This window comes from Schistocerca americana, chromosome 4 (genome assembly GCF_021461395.2).
Source record: "Schistocerca americana isolate TAMUIC-IGC-003095 chromosome 4, iqSchAmer2.1, whole genome shotgun sequence".
Lineage (NCBI taxonomy): Eukaryota > Metazoa > Arthropoda > Insecta > Orthoptera > Acrididae > Schistocerca > Schistocerca americana.
The window spans coordinates 792,195,301-792,220,558 of NC_060122.1; positions in this window are offsets into that span (position 1 = coordinate 792,195,301).

Here is a 25,258-nt window from a genome sequence, read left to right on the forward strand (position 1 = left end):
TGAAACAATGGCGGTTTCAAAAATGGGAGAGAGAGTGGGATGCATCCGGCAAGGGTCGCCGAGTACACTCTTTCTTTCCTGATGTACACGAAAGACTACAACTGAAAGACGTCGACCCAAGCCGGGGGATGGTCCATTTCCTGACAGGCCACGGGCCATATCCAGTACATTTAAACTGTATGGGACTAACTATGAAGTATGCATATGCGAGAAACTGGGACACCAGAACATATCACACTGCTGTACAACACGCCGCCGGTCGGAGTGGCCGAGCGGTTCTAGGCGCTACAGTCTGGAACAGCGCGACCGCTACGGTCGCAGGTTCGAATCCCGCCTCGGGCATGGATGTGTGTGATGTCCTTGGGTTAGTTAAGTTTAAGTAGTTGTACGTTCGAGGGGACTGATGACCTCAGAAGTTAAGTACCATAGTGCTCAGAGCCATTTGAACCATTTTACAACACGCTAACACAAGTGAGACCTATACAGAACAACAACGACATCGCCAGAATAATACATAATCCCGATGACTGGTTTCGTATCCTGCCTGGAAGACAGCGCGTGGGTCTGCTCCTGTAATGTGGAGGGTGGGCCGATTGTAGGAAGCTAGGAGCAGCAGGTGAGGTAGAAATACACCGGTACTGCAAGTAAAAGATGTTTACTCAAGGTAAGACAAGTAATAAAATATATTTACATAACTTTGGCTATGATGGGCACATACATGCGAAGCTGGATGTATCAAAGCTAACAGAAGTTACACAGGCAAAATCTGTAGTGGCTCGGCCATTATGAAAATTGGTTCGTCGTCTGCTCGTATGGCCTGAATCTGGAGTGGCGCTCGTCGAGCTGCACAGCGCCGGCTAGAGGGCGCTGTCGTCCGCTCTTGTAGTGCCAAGCTAAGAACTTGTACCTATGCCGTGGCATCGTAGCTATCCATACCACACCCCTCCCCCCTGAAACGTGGCACCGTCGTGGAGTCTGGCTTCCGACGGTGGGTGGAGGGACCCAGGGGCGGCGCGACTGAGGGAGCGGACAGCTAAACTGCCGGGGCATGCTGTCCACCCACGTCCCCGAACTGCTCGCGACGGGGGGGAGTGGAAAACGCCCCGATGAAAACCAGCCCAGGACGCGCACCGCCACTGGGAGTGCTCGGATGAGGAGGCGGAGCAACAACCTCCATGGGCGGCGGCGGCGGCGGCGGCGGCTGCGGCGGCGTGACGGCAGTCCCGGCGTCCATCGGCTCCAGCACCGAGGAGGAACATGGCGGCGGCGGCAGGAGAGCCCACGGCGGAGGAGCGAGCAGCGGAGGTGGCGGCGGAGGCGCCGTCGGTGGAGTCGTGGGCTGAGGCGGTGGAAGCCGCGAAGCCTCCAATTCTGCCATAAATGAACCAGCGGCAGAAAACCGGGGACAGCACAAACAGAGCTGGTTCCAGTGTCACTGGACAGTGCCGAGGCGACCAGAAATTACAAATAAAGCAAGCTGGCGATAATGATCGTAGATAATAAAAAGAGGCAAATGTCTCAGGGAAACATATACACTCATGGAAATTGAAATAAGAACACCGTGAATTCATTGTCCCAGGAAGGGGAAACTTTATTGACACATTCCTGGGGTCAGATACATCACATGATCACACTGACAGAGCCACAGGCACATAGACACAGGCAACAGAGCATGCACAATGTCGGCACTAGTACAGTGTATATCCACCTTTCGCAGCAATGCAGGCTGCTATTCTCCCATGGAGACGATCGTAGAGATGCTGAATGTAGTCCTGTGGAACGGCTTGCCATGCCATTTCCACCTGGCGCCTCAGTTGGACCAGCGTTCGTGCTGGACGTGCAGACCGCGTGAGACGACGCTTCATCTAGTCCCAAACATGCTCAATGGGGGACAGATCCAGAGATCTTGCTGGCCAGGGTAGTTGACTTACACCTTCTAGAGCACGTTGGGTGGCACGGGATACATGCGGACGTGCATTGTCCTGTTGGAACAGCAAGTTCCCTTGCCGGTCTAGGAATGGTAGAACGATGGGTTCGATGACGGTTTGGATGTACCGTGCACTATTCAGTGTCCCCTCGACGATCACCAGTGGTGTACGGCCAGTGTAGGAGATCGCTCCCCACACCATGATGCCGGGTGTTGGCCCTGTGTGCCTCGGTCGTATGCAGTCCTGATTGTGGCGCTCACCTGCACGGCGCCAAACACGCATACGACCATCATTGGCACCAAGGCAGAAGCGACTCTCATCGCTGAAGACGACACGTCTCCATTCGTCCTTCCATTCACGCCTGTCGCGACACCACTGGAGGCGGGCTGCACGATGTTGGGGCGTGAGTGGAAGACGGCCTAACGGTGTGCGGGACCGTAGCCCAGCTTCATGGAGACGGTTGCGAATGGTCCTCGCCGATACCCCAGGAGCAACAGTGTCCCTAATTTGCTGGGAAGTGGCGGTGCGGTCCCCTACGGCACTGCGTATGATCCTACGGTCTTGGCGTGCATCCGTGCGTCGCGGCGGTCCGGTCCGAGGTCGACGGGCACGTGCACCTTCCGCCGACCACTGGCGACAACATCGATGTAATGTGGGGACCTCACGCCCCAAGTGTTGAGCAATTCGGCGGTACGTCCACCCTGCCTCCCGCATACCCACTGTCGCATACCCACTGTCGCGGCATGCTACCAGTGTTAAAGACTGCGATGGAGCTCCGTATGCCACGGCAAACTGGCTGACACTGACGGCGGCGGTGCGCAAATGCTGTGCAGCTAGCGCCATTCAACGGCCAACACCGCGGTTCCTGGTGTGTCCGCTGTGCCGTGCTTGTACAGCCCTCTCGCAGTGTCCGGAGCAAGTATGGTGGGTCTGACACACCGGTGTCAATGTGTTCTTTTTTCCATTTCCAGGAGTGTATTTATAAGATTACCAATGGTACAAGGACGACCCATTACGTCCAATTCTAGGGTGCCTGCCAATATCGGAGAGTAGTGACAATATGTAAGGGAAAATTAATTTAAGTTTGTGTTGGGGAGGGCACAGCCTAGGTAGTTCGTGCAGCAATATTGACCATTCTGCTGTGGTAGTGTAATGGTTAACATTTCTGCTTAACAAGCAAGAAGACCCGGGTTTAGTTCCGCTTGGAACGTGACAGCGACCGGACGTGTCGGTACTTCCGCGTAGTCGTAGCGCCGCAAGCCGTGTTTATAGAAATTCTTGCATTGTGACCTGTGATATTCTCAGTGCTTCTTCACTACCGTCGTACACAAGCTTCTTCATTCACTCACAGCGGTCTCGGCCGCTGATATAGTGCAATTATGGCTCCCAGTGTACCCCATAAGAATACCCTGTGTTTTGGATTTGAGAAATCTTTCAGGAATGTGCAATCGAGTAAATCCATGACTGGATAGTAGATATTATTGGCATCACGTCCAGATCCACACAGCATATTATGACAAGGTTGGAATACCGTTTCTTTGTGAAGTTTTTAGACCAGATACAACTGGAGAAAATTTTGGTGAATACTGGTGGAAAAGCAGAGTTCCGACATCGTGATCAGTCGGTGAGTACAGTTTCAATAACTAACGCTGACATTGACTACAAACAAGTGCGAGTGTTCAACTTGCCACCTGAGGTTGAGAATTGTTCTTTTAGAGATGTCCCCGCCGAATACGGTGACAACCGACAGATTAGAAACGAAAAATGGTCGACCCGTCACAAACTCCAATGTTATAGTGGGCTTCGTTCAGTGACATGGCCGTTAAAGTCAATATCCCATCCTATACAATGGTTTGTGGTTATAAGGCTCATGTCATTTACGATGGACAAATAGGTACTTGTTTTATCTGTAACACGAGTGGCCATTTACGAGATGATTGCCCACGACGCGTTGTCGTACTTCGAAACAATCTGTAACAACGACAGAGATTAACATTCGCTGATGTTCAAAAAATGGTTCAAATGGCTCTGAGCACTATGGGACTTAACATCGATGGTCATCAGTCCTCTAGAACTTAGAACTACTTAAACCTAACTAACCTAAGGACAGCACACAACACCCAGTCATCACGAGGCAGAGAAAATCCCTGACCCCGCCGCGCTGATGTCCTAACTCAAAATCAGACGGCTTCTGCGATTGACTCCCAACCAAGTGCATCTGTGTCAGAGGACAACGATCTCGGTAACGGTACCTTTCCACCCTTACCTCAGAAACCCGTGGCCAGTCACCCCTTAGCCACCGGTGTTGCATTATCTGCCGTAACAAAATGGTTCAAATGGCTCTGAGCACTATGGGACTTCTGAGGTCATCAGTCCCCTAGAACTTAGAACTACTTAAATCTGACTACACACACCTACGCCCGAGGCAGGATTCGAACCTGCGACCGTAGCGCGGTTGCGCGGTTGCGCGGTTACATACTGTAGCGCCTAGAACCGCTCGGCCACCCCGGCCGGCTGTCGGGAACCAACGACGCCGTACTAGTGACGGTAGCGGCTCTGGTGAGCAGGTCGTAAAAAATCAAACCGATGACGCGGAGTCACGGGCCTCCACACAGGACACGCGTGTGTAGGATGGCTCTGTTACGACCCGCCAAATTCCCATTCAACCGCCCGACGCAGAAACTGTCAATACGAGTGCAGCCGAGTGTTTACAGCAATCCGTTCCGATGGCGCTTGCCGACTCGCCGCAGGTGGCCAACACACAAGAGGCGGCAGTCAGTCAACTGCAACTCGTAAACACGGCGGATGAAGCACAAGGTGTAGAGCATAACATAAACAGCCGCCACCTCGAAACTGCTTCCAAACAACACGAGGACCCGGACAGCTGTATACAAACAGCCAGTGCGGCTCCAAACAAACACAGTGACCCTACTGAAGCCGCGTCCTCGGACTTGCCGTCACCCGTTCCGAAGCAAGGACTTTCACGTACTGCTTACAGTGCTACGGCAGTTCATCTATGAGTCCGAAGCTGATATAGTTCTGTTACAGGAAGTATCCATCTTAAGTTTTCATGTATCAAGATTCGCAACAATCGTAAACACCGCGGCGGAGGGGGGTACAGGTACGGCCATTCTATCACGAGACGGAATCCCAGTGAGCAATATCCAAATGTTGGACTCCGCTAGAGGCATAGCTTGCCAAATTTTTGACGTCACCCTCGTCAATATCTATGCTCCATCTGGAACGACCCGAAAATCATAAAGAGCTAACTTCTTTAAACAAGACATCATCTACTTGTTACGCCGCAACCCAACCCAGTTCATAATTAGTGGTGATTTTAACTGTGTGATCCACAGGAAAGATCAATCGCCAAACTTTAATTACTGTAGGGAACTACATGATCTGGTGCGTCACCTGCAGCTGAAGGATGCGTGGGAACTAAAATTTCCTGCCCTGGTAAAGTTCACGTACCTGACCGCTACCGCATGTAGCCGTCTAGACCGTTTGTACATCTCTGAGAACATTTGCCAACATGTTATGGACGCCGATGTCATTCCGGTTAGTTTCTCCGAGCCTATATTTTTCTATTCTCGCCGATGCGCGCTACAAAATGTCATCTCCACGACATGGGCGGATTGTCTCAAGCAATGCTGCAGATATCCGAGCAAGATAGCCTGGTGGAATGTTGTGGTCAAACGTAAAAAGCGATTGTCCTTAAGAAACTACAGATGGCAACGGGCGCAAGATGTCAAACGCACGATTGATTTTTACCAGACAATTCTGCCAGAGTTGTGTGCGGCTACGTCATCAAGCAACACGCAGCTGACGACCATCAAATAAATAAAGGCGAAGCTTATAGGCACAAAACGATCTCAGCTAAAGGACTGAGGATCAGATCTGAAGCAACATCGCTTCAAGAGGACGAACTTGCATCGCTGTATCACCTCGTAAAACATCGTGCCAATCGCAAGCGAGCTTTTATCGGGGAGCTGGACACAGATGATGGACTCCGTTTGATCCGACAGAGTGATATTCTTACTGCAGTTTACCGGTACTTCACGGATCTGTACTCGCAATGCGATACATATGGTGATGACGGCGGCAATATCGTGCGTGCTCTGCCCACCGTAGTCACGCCTGCGGAGAACTCGGCGGTCGTACGCGATTTTGCTCCAGACGAAGTCCTTGAACTGATTTCTGGTTCTCCATCGAATAAATCCCATGGCCCTGATGGTTTGCCGCGGGAATTTCATGTGCGTTTCTGGCCATAAGCGGACACGCATTTACAGATGTTCTCAATGAAGTGGTGTAAAGTAGTGACGTGCCGGTCGAAATGAAGGAAGGTCGAATTGTACTGATACCAAAAAGCAAACACCGAATAACCTTAGATAACTTCCGACCGATTACTTTACTCAATTTTGATTACAAAACCTTTGCCAGAGCACTCAACAGCAGATTATCTCCATTAATGAAGCAAGTGATTCACAACCATCAATCATGCTTCCCTGGTCGCACTATTACGACGCCCCTTTCGGAATATAGAGATGTAATAGCCATAGCGTTAGTCACTAACGTGAATCTCGCATTGCTGTTTATCGACTTTTGCAAGGCTTTTGATCGTGTCCGCCACGAGTACCTCCTACTGCTACTGCAGCGGTGTGGTTTTGATCCACGCGTTATTAATGTCGTGCAACATTTCGTCACAGGCATTACAGCCAGAGTCAGCGTAAATGGACAGCTTACTCAACTCATCGGGGTCCAAAGAGGAGTGCCGCAGGGGAGCCCTCTCTCCATGATGTTATTTGTTTTATCGCTCGAGCCGCTCTTACGCTCTGTTTATGACAAACTTGCAGCCCGTTCGATCGCTGGGACGTCCTTCGTTCAAATGGCTCTGAGCACTATGGGACTCAACTGCTGAGGTCATTAGTCCCCTAGAACTTAGAACTAGTTAAACCTAACTAACCTAAGGACATCACAAACATCCATGCCCGAAGCAGGATTCGAACCTGCAACCGTAGCGGTCTTGCGGTTCCAGACTGCAGCGCCTTTAACCGCACGGCCACTTCGGCCGGCACGTCCTTCGTGGTTCGTGCTTACGCCGACGTCGTCGGAGTGTTACTGCGCAACGACGGAGACGTATCAACCCTCAAGACCGCGGTAGACGAGTACTGTCGTGTTTCCGGCGCTAAAATCAACGCCGATAAATGTACCTTTATCAACATTCGAGGATTCGATGCAGTTATTGTACCTTGGGCGAAGCGTGTCGAAGCCCACACCACTCTGGGGATGATTATCGACAAATCTCCGCTAAAAATGAATGCAAAAAATTGGAAGCAGGTCACCAATAAAAAGCAAGGTGCCATCTATGAAAACAATTGGCGGTCGGTTGACATTCTCCAACGCCTACGACTCTTCAGCAGTTATATATTCAGTAAATCGTACTATACGGCCCAAATATTTCCAGTCCCCAAGATGCAGGCCAAACACGTGATGAAACTCTCTAATAGATTTATCTGGCAAGGGCATCTGTTCAAAGTGAAATACACCACGCTGGCGTCTTCCAGACAGGCCGACGGACTCAATATACCTGATATTAACCGAAAGTGTACTGCGTTATATATTTAACGAATCACCCACTTGTTGGACAAGGAACCTCTCAGCGTAACCAGTTGGCTCTTCCGAACCTTACAACCCACCGATTTCCACCCACCCATTGATGTAGACAAAATTCATTACAAACTACGACATGTCAAGAAATTTTTTCTTGAAGTAAGCTATATTGATGGACATTATTTCACGCAGGGTTTACCGTCGACGCACCTGTTATTAAAAAGATGGACCCCTCCAATAGTTCGGAATCCCACTGAACTCCATTGGAAGGCAGTTTGGGACAACATAAGTTTAACCGTCCACACCGCTGAGGTGGCGTCCACATGGTATAAAGTGCTAAACGATGTTATATCCTCTAATGAAAGGTTGCATAGAATCGGCTTATGTGACAGTGATAAATGCGTCCGCTGTGATATGGTCGACACCTTACGCCATCGCTTCACTTGTGGCGGTCATCTCATTAACTGGAAATGGGTGCAGCAGAAGCTGGGCCTGATTACCCGCAGCAGCCCAACCAGGCACTGCACCGAAATCTTGCTCTGGCCGGACACGAAACATTTTCCCGCTACCAAGAACAACACTGCGATGTGGCTGTTAGGACAGTTTGTGACATATATCATCATCCACAATAGTGAAAAAAATCTCATTAGCTTCGAAGCTTATATGAGAACGGCACGTTGGAATATGAAACGTTACCCAAATTTCAGGACGATGTTTGGTAACATGTTAGACTAATGTTTGAAAAACAAGGCGTAGGGTAATTCTCGACGACGGTAAGGACACAACTACATCTACATCTACATCTACATCGATACTCCGCAAGCCACCCAACGGTGTGTGGCGGAGGGCACTTTACGTGCCACTGTCATTACCTCCCTTTCCTGTTCCAGTCGCGTATGGTTCGCGGGAAGAACGATTGTCTGAAAGCCTCCGTGCGCGCTTTAATCTCTCTAATTTTACATTCGTGATCTCCTCGGGAAGTATAAGTAGGGGGAAGCAATATATTCGATACCTCATCCAGAAACGCACCCTCTCGAAACCTGGCGAGCAAGCTACACCGCGATGCAGAGCGCCTCTCTTGCAGAGTCTGCCACTTGAGTTTATTAAACATCTCCGTAACGCTATCACGGTTACCAAATAACCCAGTGACGAAACGCGCCGCTCTTCTTTGGATCCTCTCTATCTCCTCCGTCAACCCGACCTGGTACGGATCCCACACTGATGAGCAATACTCAAGTATAGGTCGAACGAGTGTTTTGTAAGCCACCTCCTTTGTTGATGGACTACATTTTCTAAGCACTCTCCCAATGAATCTCAACCTGGTACCCGCCTTACCAACAATTATTTTTATATGATCATTCCACTTCAAATCGTTCCGTACGCATACTCCCAGATATTTTACAGAAGTAACTGCTACCAGTGTTTGTTCCGCTATCATATAATCATACAATAAAGGATCCTTCTTTCTATGTATTCGCAATACATTACATTTGTCTATGTTAAGGGTCAGTTGCCACTCCCTGCACCAAGTGCCTATCCGCTGCAGATCTTCCTGTATTTCGCTACAATTTTCTAATGCAGCAACTTCTCTGTATACTACAGCATCATCCGCGAAAAGCCGCATGGAACTTCCGACACTATCTACTAAGTCATTTATATATATTGTGAAAAGCAATGGTCCCATAACACTCCCCTGTGGCACGCCAGAGGTTACTTTAACGTCTGTAGACGTCTCTCCATTGATAACAACATGCTGTGTTCTGTTTGCTAAAAACTCTTCAATCCAGCCACACAGCTGGTCTGATATTCCGTAGGCTCTTACTTTGTTTATCAGGCGACAGTGCGGAACTGTATCGAACGCCTTCCGGAAGTCAAGAAAAATAGCATCTACCTGGGAGCCTGTATCTAATATTTTCTGGGTCTCATGAACAAATAAGGCGAGTTGGGTCTCACACGATCGCTGTTTCCGGAATCCATGTTGATTCCTACATAGTAGATTCTGGGTTTCCAGAAATGACATGATACGCGAGCAAAAAACATGTTCTAAAATTCTACAAGAGATCGACGTAAGAGATATAGGTCTATAGTTTTGCGCATCTGCTCGACGACCCTTCTTGAAAACTGGGACTATCTGTGCTCTTTTCCAATCATTTGGAACCCTCCGTTCCTCTAGAGACTTGCGGTACACGGCTGTTAGAAGGGGGGCAAGTTCTTTCGCGTACTCTGTGTAGAATCGAATTGGTATCCCGTCAGGTCCAGTGGACTTTCCTCTATTGAGTGATTCCAGTTGCTTTTCTATTCCTTGGACACTTATTTCGATGTCAGCCATTTTTTCGTTTGTGCGAGGATTTAGAGAAGGAACTGCAGTGCGGTCTTCCTCTGTGAAACAGCTTTGGAAAAAGGTGTTTAGTATTTCAGCTTTACGCGTGTCATCCTCTGTTTCAATGCCATCATCATCCCGTAGTGTCTGGATATGCTGTTTCGAGCCACTTACTGATTTAACGTAAGACCAGAACTTCCTAGGATTTTCTGTCAAGTCGGTACATAGAATTTTACTTTCGAATTCAATGAACGCTTCACGCATAGCCCTCCTTACGCTAACTTTGACATCGTTTAGCTTCTGTTTGTCTGAGAGGTTTTGGCTGCGTTTAAACTTGGAGTGGAGCTCTCTTTGCTTTTGCAGTAGTTTCCTAACTTTGTTGTTGTACCACGGTGGGTTTTTCCCGTCCCTCACAGTTTTACTCGGCACGTACCTGTCTAAAACGCATTTTACGATTGCCTTGAACTTTTTCCATAAACACTCAACATTGTCAGTGTCGGAACAGAAATTTTCGTTTTGATCTGTTAGGTAGTCTGAAATCTGCCTTCTATTACTCTTGCTAAACAGATAAACCTTCCTCCCTATGCTATGTAGCGAACAAAATACACAACGAATAAGGGGTTACACCAGTTCCTAGGACTGCTCCCGACTTCTCAATGGTGTTATTAACTTCATTTGACGTTTTCCTTTATTTACGTTTCCTGTTCATGTCTTTGTTATTCGTTTGTACGCTCCAAATGACTTTCTGTGAAGAGTTTGGACGGTTGTGAATAAATTAACAGAACTGCAATTCTAATTAAGACAGTCAATTATATATATATATATATATATATATATATATATATATATATATATATATATATATATATATATTTGTAATTCTCTTTAATATGTTTGCGTTTTGGTTCTATGTCTCTGTCTGGACTGAAGATGCTCTTGTCAGTTTAATATTTTTGTTCTGTTTTGTAAGCATACAAATGACACTATATGGCACTATATTGAAATGTGTTCTTCAGTCTATTGTAGGATACAATTCGTGTTGAAACAGTTCCAGTACTTCATTATTTTGTTTTTATATTTATGTGCTTATATGATAGTTTTAATAAAGAAAAAAAAATAAGCAAGAAGACCTGGATTCGAGATCCGGCAGCAGCACAAATTTTAATTCACTTCGTCTGCTTCGATCATTATCGTAGATAGTAAAAAGAAGCAAATGTCTCAGGGAAACACTTAATTATAATATTTCTTTATGGTGACGAAAGCTGTACTGTCAGTACCAGATGAGTGTGTAGTTTTTTTTTTTTAGTGTTTGTCATGCTTATAACACTAATTTTCTGTATAATCAAATAATTTATAAATATTCTCAACTTTTACTTAATAAAAAGTTTCCTGATGTTGAGGGACAGTGTAATCATGTTCCGAAACCCAACATTTCAATCATTGTTGCATGTCGCCTTCACGAGGGTGATGTACTTCCTTCTTGGTCAGAATCGCATTTCTGTCTTGCACATTGGAGTTCCATCCTGCTCGTAAAGTCCATTTATCAGGAGTTGGGAGGCGGGGACTGAAAACTCCTATTGACGATAAATTCGCAATGGCGGGTCTTGGCGAACGTAGTACACACTTTTCTCAACTGGTCATACAATGAAGAGGAATTGCCTAATTTCCATCGCCATCTAAATCAAAAGCACGTCAATACTTTTTCACAGCGGAAATTGAAAAGAACAGTGTGCTTCCTTTCATTGACATAGAAGTGTAGAGAATGTGCGATTTCTTGCTCGGCCACAGAGCATTCCGGAAACCCACCACTAACGACAGATACCTGTATGTCACCTCCCACTACGGTGTCTCCTGTACTTCCCGGGATCTCCCGCATTCGAACATATTTTTCGTAACCTCCCTACTCATGTAGTTTCAAGCTCATTGGGCGTTTTCCTTCAATTTTAGTTTATTTTCCTACGGTGTCTCCTGTACTTCCCGGGATCTCCCGCATTTGAACATATTTTTCGTAACCTCCCTACTCATGTAGTTTCAAGCTCATTGGGCGTTTTCCTTCAATTTTAGTTTTTTTTTCCGTATATACAAATATTTTTCAGAGACAACTGATTCTGTATCGACATTATGTCTACAGATTCTCTTAGAAATGGCAACCGATTCTTGGCCGTTAGACGTGCCTTGGTTTCAGTGCTACTGCTTACGGTGAATCATCGTTCAAGATTTTACGATGGGCAGCGAGGACGAAGCTAAAACACCACCAAAAAAGAAAACAATGTATATGTGATGGTATCTTACGAAGCACGAAGCTTTATATTCTTGGATTGGACCAGCACGGTCAAATACTTATAAAGCAAACTGCTCAACCTGCAAATGTGAGATTAGCATCGCGCATGGGGGCATGAATGATTGTGTGCAGAACGTGAATACTTCAGGTAATAAATTATTACTATGTATTCTAAAAAAAATATGTCTTACTGTTCAGCACGTACTCATTAGTAACTGGCAATTTTCGGTGTTAACTTCTTGTATTTGCTTGTAACTCACAGAAACAAAACAAATGATGTCAGTACTTCATCCAGGATAACTACTTTTTTCAACTCTCCTCACCTGAGCAGACGCCTGACAAACGAAGACGTGAAAACCATTGCTGGTCAACTTTCGTTAGTCTACCACACAGTACAATACAACATAAGCTATAGGAGCTCGGATTGCGCCATCATACTTTCAAAAAACGTATTCAGTGATTGTAATGAGTCAAAGAAAATATCTTGCGTGCGAACTAAAGCTGAAATGATCATAATTAACCTATTGGCTCAAAGAAGTGTGAACGACTTCTTGGAAGTTTTAAATGACCGCAAAAACTGTAGCGATATTTTCTTTAGCAACACATGCCTCCAATCACCTAAACGGGTAAATTTTTCCATTTTGAATACGATATTTTGATCCCTTTAGTGGAATTCAAAACAAATTGTTGGCATTCATAAAACAGGCAGGTGAAACTGCAATGGATGTCCATAGGTTGTTAAAGAACTCACTGAAGTCAAATAATTTTAGTGTCAGTAATATAAAATCATACTGTGTTGATGGTGCCCATATAAATTATGGCAAGCATCAATTAGTCATGAAACTATTAAGCAATGAGGACAAAACCCTCAAAGCCAGTTCTTTTAACCACATCCTTCATAATGCCATGAAACGTGCAAGCAGTTGTTTGCAATACGTAAATGATTTCCTGTTCTGACAAACAAAGAGAAACACTAAAATCATTTTTTGAATTTGTTGATATTGAATGGACTGAAATCCTGAGACAAGTAAATACCAGACGGTTATCTCTCACCGCTGCTGTAGAAAGCTTTTAAAAATTTGGAGCCTATAAAAAGATATTTAAAAAGCGAAGATGATTCAGACTGTCCTAAAGTTTTGAAAAAGTTTTTCTACATTGGAAATAAAGAACTAGACATAATTGTTCAGGCTTATATTAGTTTCTTTGTGAATATTGGAAATGTTTTCATTCAAAAGCAAAGTATTTGGACCAAACCGACTTTAGTATTATGGGATCTCTTGAAGCAGTACAGTTACTAATTAGCAAAGGTACACCGAAATGAAGATAGATTTTTTGGTAGTTGTACTCATAAATCGTTAGTCACTGTTCTTGATTCAAATCTGAAATCTACTAATGAGAACAACTTCATTGAATTCTATGATTCTTTAAATTCTTACTTAGTTAAAAAATTTGATGATAGCTTAAACTGTTCAATCCCACTAAATCTAAAAAGGGAATTAACATTCAATGGCATGTATGAAGTTGTGGAATGTGTCAAGCTGGAATGTGTGAATAAAGATGAATTATATGAGAAATTTTGTAGTTCTAATGAAGCAATTAAATGTGCTGTCTCTTTAAATGGTAGCGTTAGCCAGAAAGGGAAAAATTTTTAACAACTTTGAAATCAAGTAACGTGAATTTTGAAAACTTCGGTAACCTAGTAGGTTATGTTATGAGTATACCATGAAGTAATTCTCACACCGAGAGCGTATTTTCTCTTATGAATAATAGGTGGAGAGATGTAAGGAACAGAAGTAGTATAAGGGGCGTTCAAAAAGAAACGAGCCGGAGGCATAATTACAGAAACCAATACCTGTATGTTAGAAGTATTGACCCTGGCTGTTGAGACAGTTGCCCCACTGTGACACAAGGCGGTGAATGGCTGTCTCATAAAATTCCCGGGGTTGCGATGTTAACCACTTCCACACGAACAGCTGGGCGTCGTCGTCCAAGGTGAATCGTTTGATCCGCAGAGCCCTTTTAAGGAGACGAAAAATGGCCCCCTTCTGATTCACTTCCTGCAGCACGGAACAACAGTGAATGCCCAGCGCTACTCGCAAACCTTGACCACCCTTCGTCAAGCGATCAAACCAAAACGACCAGACAATCTCACCTGTGGGGTCATTCTGCTCCACGACAATGCAAAGCCTCATACGGCCAACACAGTCGCAGCACTCCTGCAGAAATTCAAATGGGAGTTTCTCGGCGACCCTCCATACAGACCGGACCTCTCTCCCTGAGATTACGCCATTTCTGGTCCCCTTAAAAAGGCTCTGGGGGGCAAACGATTCACCTCGGACGACGACGTCCAGCTGTACGTGCGGAACTGGTTAACATCGCAGCCCTGGGAATTTTATGAGACAGCCATTCACCGCCTTTTGTCACAATGGAGCAACTTTCTCAACAGCCAGGGTCAATACTTCTAACGTACAGGTACTGGTTTCTGTAATTATGCCTCCGGCTCCTTTCTTTTCGAACGCCCCTTATACAAACCTAGTCAAATCTGAACTGAAATTTGCCATGAATTTTCCTTATTCATGCAGTGAATTCTTTCAGTTTGTAAGACGTGTATATTATTATTGTCTATTGTCAAATCACAATTTATGGAAGATGTTTATATTTTATAAATAGGATTAAGTAGGAATAAGTAATATTTGTCATGTTGGAAATAATTGTGGTAGCAGGGAATGTCTGCACCAAAGTATTGCTGACAAGAGAGACTGCAAATTGATATAATTTTAAAAAGGGCGGGAGAGACAGCGTATGGATGCATTTTAAGAAAAGAGCGGGAAAGACCGCGCATTGATACATTTTGTAATGGTAGCAGGGATTGTCTGCAGCAGTAAGCATTGTTGGCAGGAGAGACCGCACTTTAGCGCTCGTAGGAAGTCAGTAGTAAGCGAGAAGTGAAGCGAGTCGGTAGCAGGTCTGAAGCGAGAGGTTGAGAGAAGCGGTGTGCCTGCCAGCCACCAGCTATGATTTACAAGAGATTATAAACGGATGTATAGAGACATCAGCTAACTATTATCATAAGAGGAACTAATATTATTGAACTATTTTTTTGAGAAACTCAAGACTACTGAAGGTATGTTTGCGTAATGCGTAATGCTTGTCGTAAGATTATTGTAAAAAGTAAGTCCCATTTGAACGTTTGTAAAATCATTTCATTTCCAGCAGTAAATATTTGAAGAAACGTTTTCAGAGTATAACTAATTTTTGCCAGCAATGTTGCATTCCTGATTATAATCCATCCCAAAAACCATCAACATAAAACTTTGCAAAAATTTTATTGTTGTCAAGAAAAAGTGTAACTATGAATTACGTAACTTCAGTCAAATTAATTAAAGAATAGCGTCAGCTTTGCTAATAAAAAATAACGTCAGCTTTGGTACTAAATACAGCCACTTATTATGACAGCCCATCAGCAGTTAATAGAGTGTAGTAAACCAGAGTAAGTATATTCACGTCGCAGTTCGATGTAGCAGTCAGATGGCGATCCAGTAACTGTAAAAAAAAGGTAAGGAACAGTTTTGGGTTATTGCAGGTAACGACTGAGGGACACGACGATGACACATTCTATGTTTCGTCGAAATAATGAGAAAATCACTCTTAATAAGCAGCAATTAAATTTGTATGCGAAGATTGAGAAAGAGAATAAATTTCAAAGGGAAGATTTCATTTGTTATTATTAAGCAAGAGATAGAAATCCTAAGGGCAGGTTACATAGGCTATTGTAAAAGGGAAGGTTATCATTAACAAAAGAGGTATAGAGGAGACGGGAAGGTTTCAAGTTTGCTAAAAACGATATAAAACTACTGACTGAGGCAAAATCTGTTACAAAATAAGTGCAAGTGTTTGCGATGTGTAATTAAATAACTATCTTTTAGAAATACTGCTTTCATTTTTGGTGAAATTTCGCTGTGCTCTTAATATCTCTTATTTTTTGTCAAGGACGTAAGTGTCTCTCTTATTTTCTTTTAAAAAAGTTGATCGCCGTACCTCCCACTGTCAACGAAAATGAAGAATTCGGCCATGGACACATCAACGTGGAGGGCATACAGAATCAGTGGTGCAGAACTCGTGAAGGAGGAACTAAAGCAATTGCTATTCACTCTCAGAGCCAGTGCTTACGGCAACGAAACAACGCATAGCATTATGACATCACGAAATAAAACAAAGGGAGGAAAAGACGGAACAAAATGTGAGATTCAGAGTGGGTCATTTAGCGTATCCATCAGATACTATCAAGGTATAAAACCTGGTCACCGATACGTTGAAGAGACCACTCCCCTTAAGATCACGTGAAATCTTAAGATAAAAGTCGCGCAACGTAAACATATAGCCATCTCACTTTAAACAGGGGTGGCCCAGATAAACATTAAATGTTGATACCATTCTGTCTCCTGTACTTTTTAATGTTGTGATGGAGGGAACGAATAGGGCAGTTAAAGCTATAGTGTAAGAAAAAGACAGAAATATGATTTTTGCAGATGATATGGTAATATGGGGCGATGAAGAAGTAGATGTACAGTTACAGCTTGATGCGTGGAAGGAAATAACGAAAAGGTATGGATTAAAAATAAATAAAGATAAGAGTGAAGTAATGGTATTTAGAAGGGACAAAGGGATCAATGGGGATATTACTTTGAATGGAGAACCCATCAAAGTGGTAAACCGTTTTACTTATTTAGGGAGTGAAATATCTAGTGATGGAAGAATAACCAACGAAATTCATAGAAAGTTACAGAAGGGAGGCAATTTCTACCAAACAATAAAACACCTGATTTGGAATAAGGAGGTTTCAGAAAAAGCAAAACCCCTTATGTATAAGAGTTATTACTTCCCTATTGTCACCTATGGAGGAGAAACGTGGACAATGACAGAAAGGGACTGGAGCAGACTGCAAGCAGGTGAAATGAAATTTCTGAGAGCAGTTAAGTGAAAAACAATAACGGACAGAGTAAGGAATGTAGATATTAGAAAGAATCTTAAACAAGAAAGTATGAGAGAAGAAATCGAAAAAAAGAGATTAAGATGTTAAGAGGATGGAGACTCCCCAAAATTTTGGAAGAACTAAAGATGGATGGAAAAAGACCTAGGGGGCGCCCAAGAACACGGTGGAAAACGGGAGTGAGAATATCTGTGCAAAAGAGAGGTGTGACCTGCCAGCAAGTGGAGGAAGAAAAGTGGTGGAAGGACCTAGCCAAATGGAGAGTGTAACCTCCCCCTCACTTATCGACCTTAATGACAGTGAAAAATTAAACCGCGTGTACCTAATGGAAATTTGGGAAAAGCAATCGTCACCGAAGTCAATTTGTCGGTAAAGAGGGAGGAAAGGGTTACATCTAAATGAAAGGAAAAATGCAAATGAAACTGGTGGAAATTAATTTTGAAATGGGGTAAAGTTAATAAAGAATGTAAATGTGCGGCCGTTACGTTAACATTTAACTAGCGGTAATTAGATATTTGAGATTTGGGGGAAATTACGGTCGCCAGTCCTAAGGATAATTACTGTAGTAACTGAAAAAGAAAGCTTATTACACATATAATTAGCACTAGAAGCGTGGCAACTGAAGGTTGACACGTGTAGTGTGAAAATTGGAAGTTTGTCAGAAGTAATAAATTTCGCTACACTCTGACTTAATGTAGCAAAAGAATTAATAAAACCGGAAAATCGAAAGTTAATTTAGTGACTGAAGTTAATAGTGAGCTTTCTTTCTGAAGCACATCGAAATTCAGTAAAATACGGTTAGTCTTGGACTACCTCAGCAATCATTTCAAAAGCTACTTGAATCTACGCAATTTAGAAATAAGAGATTTAACTTTGAACTTTAATTAAATGATTCTGAATAATTAACAATAGTAAAATTTAGTACGTACCAAGCTGAGCTGCAGTCACAGGTAAGCTAAAATACAGTAACAAAACTCGCACTCTTAATTTGTGCTTGTGTAATCTAAATATTGTAGCCAGCTATGAATACCTTAACTGAACTTTGCAATTAAAGCAGTGAAATCGAATGATGCTGGCGTTTGAATTTCAACGACACTCGGGTTCATTCCGGAAAAGGAAGGGACCCTGCTTGGTAATGCAATTGGGACAATGAGCAACAAAGATTCATGCTAAGTTGCTGTAATTTTGTGATGCAACAATTTTAAAAGTTTGAAAAGCTGAGGTCTGCCGTACAGTTCTAAAACTTTACGTGCTTCCAGTCTTCCTTGTTGGTTGATTGAAGGTTTGAAGCCGTCGATCGAGGAGGTGGCGACAGTCACTCATTGTCGGCCGTCGCTGTTGCAGAAGCTGGATGTTGGCGCGCCTTCTTCTCGACACGGTCACCAGACGAAACAGGCTCTTGATGTGCGCCAGCTAATGCTTCCCGTCCGCGACACCTTGTCAGAAACTATCATCGCAGGTCGAGCGCAATTACATGCTGCCAAACCCCGAAAGCGCGGCAACTCGCGGGAGCGTCACACAACACACCTGCTCCACTGCACCACCCCAGCCAGACTCCCTCTGCTCTGCCCGCGCTCCACGCGGCAGAGTTAACACTACCAAAGATCCTAAACACTTTGGTTCTCCACACGACCTATCGATGTATTCGTTCGATAGCATAGTTTTCCCTAGGCCAGACCCAGCGTATAAATACAAATAATCTTTACACAACAAACCAATTATACATCGACATAAATGCATATATATACAAATAGTAAAACAATTACAATATACAAAGACACAGAAACATCATATGTTCAGGTAACAAAATAAGGAAAAAAAATTATAGTGCAATAGATGGAAATACTAGTATATGCATTTCCGGCGTAACAAGAGGACTCGTCAGCACCCAGACCCGGCAGTAGCTGGAGCGGGATCCGGATATAGATAGATTGATCCCATAACACACATAGGGTAGACTACGAAATGAAACCAAAGGTTTCTCGTTTCACATTAAAATGCATTAGTTGGATTGTTAGAAAAAACAGTTAATAACAAGATGCCCAAAGTTTCAGATGAATAGAAAAGGTACATGGGAAGATCTTGGCACAGGACCCTGGCAATGGAAATCGAATGATACAGTTAGCTACGTCCACAGAAACGCCACAAATGACTGCAGAAGTAGACAGCAGATTAACGAAAAGAATCCAGTAAAATACACGTAACCACCAGCATCCTTGCCTAAGCGCATGCTGAGTAACAGACTGTGTGGCTTATTCTTACCATTTCTCTTATATTCGGGTTCAGTGGATGGCTGCAGTGATACTGAAAGTTGTAAGTTCAGGCCTGACACCTACGATCAGCTCTAGGAGGACGTCCTCCCTCTCTGCAGCTTGAGGGAGAAAGCAGCTCTTCCTTTGACGGTCCGAGATGAGGTGGTGTTACCTTTCCGCAGTTCTAAGGTGAAGTGTTCTCGCTATGGAGATTGGAGATGAAGCGTGTCTCTCTAATCCACTCAAAAATCTTGCTGCTTCTGACAGCACTGGGTTTTCCTTAGCCAGTCGCTCAGCTGCTATATTCTTTCCGAGTTCTGACCAATTATTATTTATTTAGCGTATGGCTAATACAGACATATCATGAAAATAAATTACATATACATATGTACATATTGACACACAAGAAACTTATGTTTGTCTTTACAACTGAATATCCAGTCCTTCAATCCAGCGCACTACATCTGGAGTTGCTAGCAGGAAGTCTTCTTTGGCGCCGTGATAGGCTCGAATCCGGCATTCACTGACAATGTGGTGAACAGTCTGGTATGGAGCCCCGCAGTCACAGGCTGGATCACGCAGCTTCTTCCACTTAAAGAGAGCATCCCTGCATCGCCCATGGCCCGTACGGATTCTGTTGAAAGTAGTCCAGGTCTTGCGTGGTAGGTCGAATCCACTTGGAAGTTTAGCACCTGAGAAGATGTTATGCAGGTGCACATCTGTCACTGCTTCCCACCGACCTTTCCATTCTTCAAGAGGTTTGAAATTCTTAGCAACCATGTCAGCAGCATCGCACAGAGTTGGATGGCGTGATGTCAGTCTCTTGCGATTTAAAAGTGACAGGTCGCTATGCACGGGTAGGTTAGAATTCCTGGAGATCTTGTGGAATTCTCTTATAAGGCCAGTACATCTGCGTAGATCAGGAGGCATTATACCGGTTAACAGTGGAAGCCAATAAACTGGAGTAGATCTGATTGCGCCAGATATTATGCGCATTGTCGTATTCAGCTGGGTATCAACAAGCCTTGTATGATGACTGTTCATCCAAACAGGTGCACAATACTCAGCACTGACCAATGACAAGATTATAATAATTTTCAACTTCTGTAGTCCTGTGTTCCTCAGCTGCGTGTAATATTATCATATATCAATACTTTTTTTTTGACCGTCTAACTACAACTGAATGAAACAGAATTTTCATGCCATACGCGTTTTACCTTCATTCTCTGCAAGGCATCTTCAGTGGAAGGTTGCGTGGACGATTTTCTACATGTTACGTTTCCGTTCCATTTTTGGTGTTGTTCTCTTATTATAACTGCCACCTGCGGCTTTTGTTTTCCACATTTCACAGCAACAGGAACTGAACACTTGTTTTCATGCACTGTTTTGGCTTGTGTTGCCGACTGTCAGTCGACTTTAATAATAATACTCGTATATTGCCCTATTTTAGACATGTGTGACTTGTGTAAAGTGAGGCGGGGGCTCGCTTATGTTTGGAGGAGGAGGGGGAAACAGGAGGGAACTTCGTCCCTCTCCCCAGTTCTAGAACCGAATTCTGCATAAGCTCCCACTTAACGAATGGAAAAAGTTCTTCACTGACTGGGAATCATGCCAATCTACTGAAGCAGCAATTTAATCAAAGATAAAGATACAAAGGAATTAATGACATTAGCTGCTAGATGGCATTGATTTAAATCAAAGGGGAAAATTGAAAATTTGTGGAGGGCTGGGTTTCAAACTTGGTTCTCATGCTTACTAGGCAGATGCGCTGAGGAATGCGCCATCGTGACACAGAGAGCATAGCAACTGCGCAGACTACGGTGAGACCCAAATTCTCAACTTATCCACGCACTACTGATGTACTGCCCCTGGTCCATTATTCTCGTTCCTCGCAGCCTTTTGCTGATTCCTGTAAGAGCTCGAGCGTGCTGTGCATAGGCACGTACAAATGCATACATATGTAATACACATATTTATTCAACACCATGAGCTCACAAGAGGTGAACCCAGTGGTCTGACGCCATACTTTGTTCGTAACTGTCTCAAATGTAGGTAATAGGGTAATAGTTGGGCAATGAAATAAGTTTCTATGGGAATTAGGTCAGGCACAATCTATTCAGCTCCCTCATAACCCTATCACTCATGTTTCCATGTGCGAAACAAGCCGAAATTTTAATGTGCTTTATACCATTTCTCTCCAATGCAATGCTTGAACCACATAGACACAAACTAGCGATCATTGTCTGACAGCAAGGCCTCTGGTTTCTCTATTTGGGCTCTACAACTATTTTTCAACTAATCAACAAGGGTTCTTGAACTGCTCGCGTGATTGGATAGAATTTGACAAACTTTGAAAGTCTCTGTCTCTAGGACCACAAAAATGTGGATCGTGAACACCAAGTCAAAAATTATTTCTACCATACCATTGTTCTGATCTGGGATCGTTTGATCATTAAGAATTTCCGAGAAAAACGCATTTGTTAGGTCTTGAAATATTGCTGAAATACAGATCTGGACCTTCTAGCAGTCAAAGTGGAATCACCCTACAATCAACAAGATGAGCCATAACAACTTCGACGAAATCTACGTGGGAATCCATTCAAGACAAGTGCCAAAACTAATGACTATTTTACAGTGACTTCATTATTTCCATTCTGACGACACAATCCACAGCCAATAACTTTGTTGTTGCCCGATAAAGCGAACATATGCTGCGTGAGCAACATTATTAATCTGATTTCTAACCTACTTTGCTGGTGGTGGTATTGTTAGAAACGCCAGTGGAAATGAAACTGCAGGCGTAACTCAAGCCCTGGGTGGAAAAGCCCGCACAGGTATGTTGGTCCTGCTTGACCAAGGAAGTAGCCAAGACGGACGGTTGGGGTACCTGAGCGCTGAAGGACAATAGAGTGGCAGCAGGCCGGTGTTGTAACTAGACTCTGAAAATCTTGGACGCAGCAGAGAGGGACAAGGAAGCGTTGCTTGAGAAATCACGCTGGCTGGGTTATTTCAGACGATTTTTACTCTGAGAAACGTGCCATCGTATTAATTCCTAATTAATGGGGATAGGTATTTCCTCTCAAACTTTCCGCACTGGACGATAAAAGGCTAAAATATGGTTGGTCGGCTTCGGAAGAATCTGTAGAGAGGGACAATATTCCGTGGTTTCGAGAATATGATTCGCCTTCTGCAGTTACGAGGAAGGGGAGCCGAGCTTTGCTGGGAAGCCAGCGGTGGAGAGAATGGGGTCTTCCGTTTTGAGCGCCCGTGTTTGACGGTCGCTTAGTGTCAGCTTTTGTTGGTACAGACGGACTTGCTGTCTTTGCTCTCAGGAGATTTTATAGTTTGAACGTTTAGCACCGTACTGTTGCGAACTTACACGATTCCGGTCTTCGCCTCTGGGTAGGGAGTCACCGTTGAATGCGCAGCTTTCAGTGATTGAGAGCAGTTCTTCTGCCTACACTCACGTTGAGACGTTATCTGAACGCCGTCCTTCTGGCTGGGAGTTCGTGAGAAGACTGTATTACATTATACTAGTCAGAGGACCGTCTTCTGCCGTCCTAGTGTCTGAATGAGTGGTTTTTATATTTTGTGGCTGGAGTTCTTACGTCGTTGCAGATGTGTATGAGAACCATCATTCATATTGCTAATTGCTTCAGATTATTAGGACTATAAAGCTAAACAGCTGTGATCATGTAAGTTTTATTTCCACTGAGGTTGCACAGCACTGTAGATCATCTTTGAAAATAGTGTCTTCTAGTGTTTGGTACACAGATGATGTCATTCATCTCGCGTTATTTATATTAGATCGTGTAGCCATAAGAAGGGGCAGATTTGTGAAATTGATCACTAATATTAGTTACGAAATTCATTCTTGTCTCTCTATGTCCATTGGACATTAATATATAAACATTTCTAATATATAAAGGGGTTTTAATCTACAATAAATGTATAAGCAGAAACAGCATTTATCATTTTGTAGTTACTAGTTCATTTATGTTTATGTTGTTCAAATGGTTCAAATGGCTCTGAGCACTAAGGGAGTTAACTGCTTAGGTCATCAGTGCTCTAGAACTTAGAACTACTTCAACCTAACTAACCTAAGGACATCACATACATCCATGCCCGAGGCAGGATTCGAACCTGCGACCGTAGCGGTCGCGCGGTTCCAGACTGTAGCGCCTAGAACCGCTCGGCCACTACGTTTATGTTGTTATTTATGTGTTAAAGAGCAAGAAGGAGGAGATAATATCACCATTAAGAGGTCCTAAGATGTGCTTCATTGTGTAGTCACACAGGGCCAAATCTTCATTTTCACGTCCGGTATTTTCCGTTGCGCACATTCATTTTTACACCCGCCTGGAGTAGCATCTTGGAGTGTGCCTCCCGTTGTAGGGTGACCAGCATGGGTGTGTGTGTTGTTCTTAGCATAAGTTTGAGTTAGTCTAAGTTAGGGATCGATGACCTCAGCAGTTTTGTCCCTTAGGAATTCACACACAGATTTGTGTGTGTGTGTGTGTGTGTGTGTGTGTGTGTGTGTGTGTGTGTGTGTGTGTCAGTCTGAGGGAAGCAATAAGTCAAAGAATTACTATTCAACAAATAATCCGAAAAACAGTAAGGGCATGCTTTCATTGGTCTGACATATGCAAGACCTCAGAGTAGAAGTTGCAGCATTAGAAAATTGTAGCGAAATGCAGGAAGATCTGCAGCGGATAGGCACTTGGTGCAGGGAGTGGCAACTGACCCTTAACATAGACAAATGTAACGTATTGCGAATACATAGAAAGAAGGATCCTTTATTGTATGATTATATGATAGCGGAACAAACACTGGTAGCAGTTACTTCTGTAAACTATCTGGGAGTATGCGTGCGGAACGATTTGAAGTGGAATGATCATATAAAATTAATTGTTGGTAAGGTGGGTACCAGGTTGAGATTCATTGGGAGAGTCCTTAAAAAATGTAGTCCATCAACAAAGGAGGTGGCTTACAAAACACTCGTTCGACTTATACTTGAGTATTGTTCATCAGTGTGGGATCCGTACCAGATCGGGTTGACGGAGGAGATAGAGAAGATCCAAAGAAGAGCGGCGCGTTTCGTCACAGGGTTATTTGGTAAGCGTGATAGCATTACGCAGATGTTTAGCAAACTCCAGTGGCAAATTCTGCAAGAGAGGCGCTCTGCATAGCGGTGTAGCTTGCTGTCCAGGTTTCGAGAGGGTGCGTTTCTGGATGAGGTATCGAATATATCGCTTCCCCCTACTTATACCTCCCGAGGAGATCATGAATGTAAAATTAGAGAAATTCGAACGCGCACGGAGGCTTTCCGGCAGTCGTTCTTCCCGCGAACCATACGCGACTGGTACCGGAAAGGGAGGTAATGACAGTGGCACGTAAAGTGCCCTCCGCCACACACCGTTGGGTGGCTTGCGGAGTATAAATGTGGATGTAGATGTAGAAGCCCGCTCTCATTGATCTGCCATATGATGGCCCTTGGTGTTACAGGGCTAAGAAGTTATCAGTTGGTTTGTTTGAAAACAGAGTGAGTGCCAGACGCTCGTGATTCCTCTGGAGGCCGCCGGCTAAGGCAGAGCGGCTGCCGCCCCCTGGTGGCCCTGCGGCGGTGCCAGAGGATCTCCGCTGCCAGCAGTAGCGCCGCGGCGGGCAGCGCGACGGCCAGCAGCAGCAGCGGGCCGTGCAGCTGGCGCAGAGCCAGCACCTGCTCCCCGCCCCCACCGCCGGGCTCCCCCTCCGCCCCCGAGGCAGCTCTGCGTGACGTCAGCTGCGCCCACCAGTGCGCCAGCACGCCCCCCTGCAGCAGGCCGGCCAGCACACGGTCCAGGCGGCCCAGTAGCGGCCAGCCCTCCGGCGCCAGCA